General features: G+C 41.5%; 1 long non-coding RNA gene across 2 annotated transcripts; it reads left to right on the forward strand.

The window, feature by feature from the left end:
- On the forward strand, positions 965-2,058 carry LOC110435236. 2 transcript variants are annotated; one of them, XR_002452848.1, is made up of 3 exons: positions 965-1,054; positions 1,146-1,192; positions 1,380-2,058. It is a non-coding gene; the product is annotated as an uncharacterized LOC110435236 (long non-coding RNA). The 2 variants fall into 2 exon arrangements; XR_002452847.1 differs by lacking the exon at positions 1,380-2,058 and having other exon boundaries at positions 1,146-1,341.

Below are 3,553 nucleotides of genomic sequence, written 5' to 3' on the forward strand. Positions count from 1 at the left end.
AAATCAGGCTCAGGGGAGCAGTGTGCGGCAACAGCGGAAGTGCCACGTACGCAAAATGGTAAGCTTTGTGGTAACTTAATTTGATGCTTGAGGCAATTATATGTCATATCAGAATCCTATAATATTCTGAATACCCATGCATTGATTGATTTATTGAATCATTCGGTCTTCCCCCCATATCTGAATCTTATCTGTGCTTACTATACGTAATTACTTCTGGTTTTTTTGAGACCAGAATATATGTGTCCGACTGTCCGGAGAATTAACCTGCTGTGCTATATGAATCCATTTTGCTTAATTAGATCTGTGTTGGATCCTTCATACTATATGCAGTTCAAGAGCAGCACTTCCCTGGTCTGACGCACGCGGAGTAATAAGACGTTGTGTGGCTACATGACCACTGGTAATAAGACATTGCATGCATGGAGCTCGTACGTACGTAGATAAACGTCCAGTTTCTTGATTGTCTAGATCATATATTAACGATGCTAATTAATAAAGTGCAGCAACGCAGCATGCATGCAGCATGTGTGAGTGTAATTAACGGAGTCGCTGGGTACTCAGAATATCTCTCCCAGCTCCTGCTCTTGCTCATATAAGCCTACACACTAGCTAACGCAATCAAAGCCGCGCAGCCTAAGTAAGAACCATGCCCATACGATCCGTGCGTACGTCTCATCAAATCATTGCTTCATCACCTGGCAGTTACAAGTCAGTCGTCAGTGACCCTATGCATGTAATATGTGTGCATGATGCCTGCAGGTTCGTGCATGCAGATCGGATGATCATATCTCATCAATGCAACTTGCTGGCCGTGACGATGAACACGTCTGGTGCGTGCAAACGTACGTCCGATCCAGACGGTGGAGCTCAGACTTGCTGCTAGCTTCTATATAAATCACATATTCTGTGCCCGAAACGCGTACCCTCAGCTCCCTTCTTCTATGTATGTATCTTCGATTCTTTCTCTCCACGTACGAACTTGCATTGTCTACTCACCTCTCCCAGCAACAAATTTAAATGCATGGCGACAATCGAGCCACATGTGGAGCAGGTTTGCCTTGTCCCTGCTAGCTGTGAAATTTCATCAACTATTTTATTTGTTCTTGGCAAGTCTCAAATTTTGCATTTCACCTTAAAATTAGGTGGAGCATGGATGTCCGTTGGACTTTACATGGATCCATAGCCTTTGGTAAGTAATTAAGTAACCCCTCAACCTATGCATGATACGATGACATAATTATAAAGTTCTTTTTCTTTACTTGTATTCTAGTGGAAAAAATAATCTAAAATATTTGCAGCTGATTGCGCTAGCTATAGCAAATTAAAGCAGTTTTGTTCTCTATCCTGCTCACTTGATTTTTACTGTGCGATTGTAGAGCTAGCTTGAACCTACCGGCGGTGAGCTAGCTTCCCTGCAGTGCCACCTCCTTAGCTTTTGGCTTGATCGAGTGACAGAAATAAATGAGCGGATCATCATTTTTAATTTATACAGAAATAAAGATCAGGGAACAGAGAAATGGGAACTGTCGCATGTGTCTGTCTAGATGAAAAATGCACACTACGTACCACCAGCAAGAGGTCAGATTTCATGAGGGAACAGTTTTTCGTGAGAATTAACAATACACTCTCATGGAATTAATATTTTTTTCATGAAAGTGGTGTAAATTAAACCCCTGAATTTCTAATAGTTTGCATCAATTAATAACGTAACTCAACTAAGTGAGCTGAGTATATATTATTATTCATACACAAAGATGTTTGTGTTTAGCTGCCAATGCTTCATGGAGGAGCCGTAACACTCATATATATACTCACACACACTGAACCGGCACTATACTTGAAACTTGTCAGGGATTTGCCTGCATGAACATCAACTGCATACATCGTTTCTTGTCATACCATGAGTCTCAGCATCAAAGTGTGTACTGCATTTTTAATTAGATGAGCACAGATTCTTGGGTTCTTTACTTATTTTCTTTATTTTGCTTTATCTTCTCTCCTGCCTGTCATTTTTATTATGATATGTCAATGTCTAGCTAGAGCATTCTATTTGAACATGACTTCTTGGATAACGATCTGTTTCGTTTTTTTGTACAGTTATTATCAAATCACTATAATGACAAACAGTTAATTATGCATTGGTGTTTTGGTGATTTGTCAGGTGGAAGCTATCTGCAAGGAAGGCTAGCTGTTGTTGGCTGACTACGGGGTTCAAGTCAATTGGCAAGAGATGCGACTGCTTCCCCAGTTGTTCTCTATCTGTGATTACCTATATACTGACAGAGAGCATCAATGGAATCTCCCTGCTCGGGCAGCAGATCAGACAGAAGTCAGAAAGATCACCAATACAACAGGAGCATGCATGCATGCTGATCAACAGAACACCCGTTGCGGTCGCCTCAACAGCCGCTGAGCCATGAAGAATGTTACCTGGCTTTCACGGACAATCCATGCGAAGAAGTTCGCGAGGAGGAGAGGCATCCGTAGGGGTACCTTGCTGCCATGGGGCCAAGGTAATAATGACAGAAGCCATGGCAGCGGGAGTATTGAAGAAAATAGTGGAACCCTTCGGTCTATGCATTTAATTTCAAGAAAACTAACCCTTGTATAGAATGTACAAATGATGTGTGTGTGTGTGTGTGTGTGTGATGTATCTTTTTAACATGTACAATATGAGATAAAAACAAAAAAAATGTTTTATAACAAACTAATATATAAGGGGAAATCAAAGTTGAAATAAAGCGCCCTGCACAACATATATGATGATGTACTAAAAGCTGAAAAATATTCTACCACCCCGGTCCTACTGTCTTGCTTGTCACGTTGCATGCCGGCCGGTCCACACATATGCTTACTATCCATAGGCAAACAAATATTTTCTCTTGGCACACTGGCCTCTCTCTCTCTCTCTCTCTCTCTCTCTCTCGGTCTCACCCACAGACTTATACCATCCCTTATAAGAAGGACATCTGCCAAGCCGAGGTTTTATTTAAGGGCGAAGCCAGAGGAGGTTGGGCAATGGACAAAGCAAAGTAGAACTCATAGCCATGCATGCCAGCTGTCAGTTCGTTCTAATATTTGAACACATTTACCAGGATCTCTCTAAAGTCTAGCTTTTTTACACACACAAAAAAGATATAGTAGCTAAAATTGGTTAGTATAGGCGGGGGGAGGGCAATGGACAAAGCAAAGTAGAACTCATAGCCATGCCAGCTGTCAGTTCCAATATTTGAACACGTTTACCAGAGATCTCTCTCAAATCTAGCTTTTACACACAAAAAAGATCTAGTAGCTAAAAGTGGTTCTGCACGCTCAGGCTCGGCAACCTTGGCTTCGATCAATTGGGTCAACAGGGTATATAGCACTACTTTGACACATATATAGCACCGGCCGTTAGAAGTTTCTTCCCCTTCCACATCATTATTAGGAGGATAGGATCGATCCCATGCATTATTCCATGTTAGAAAATTATTAGAAAAGGAACTCTCTATTTGATTAGATAATCGGCCGGCCGGGCCATAATACTAAGACCAGTCTCAATGCATGTGTT

This window comes from Sorghum bicolor, chromosome 5, assembly GCF_000003195.3.
Source record: "Sorghum bicolor cultivar BTx623 chromosome 5, Sorghum_bicolor_NCBIv3, whole genome shotgun sequence".
Taxonomy (NCBI): Eukaryota; Viridiplantae; Streptophyta; class Magnoliopsida; order Poales; family Poaceae; genus Sorghum; species Sorghum bicolor.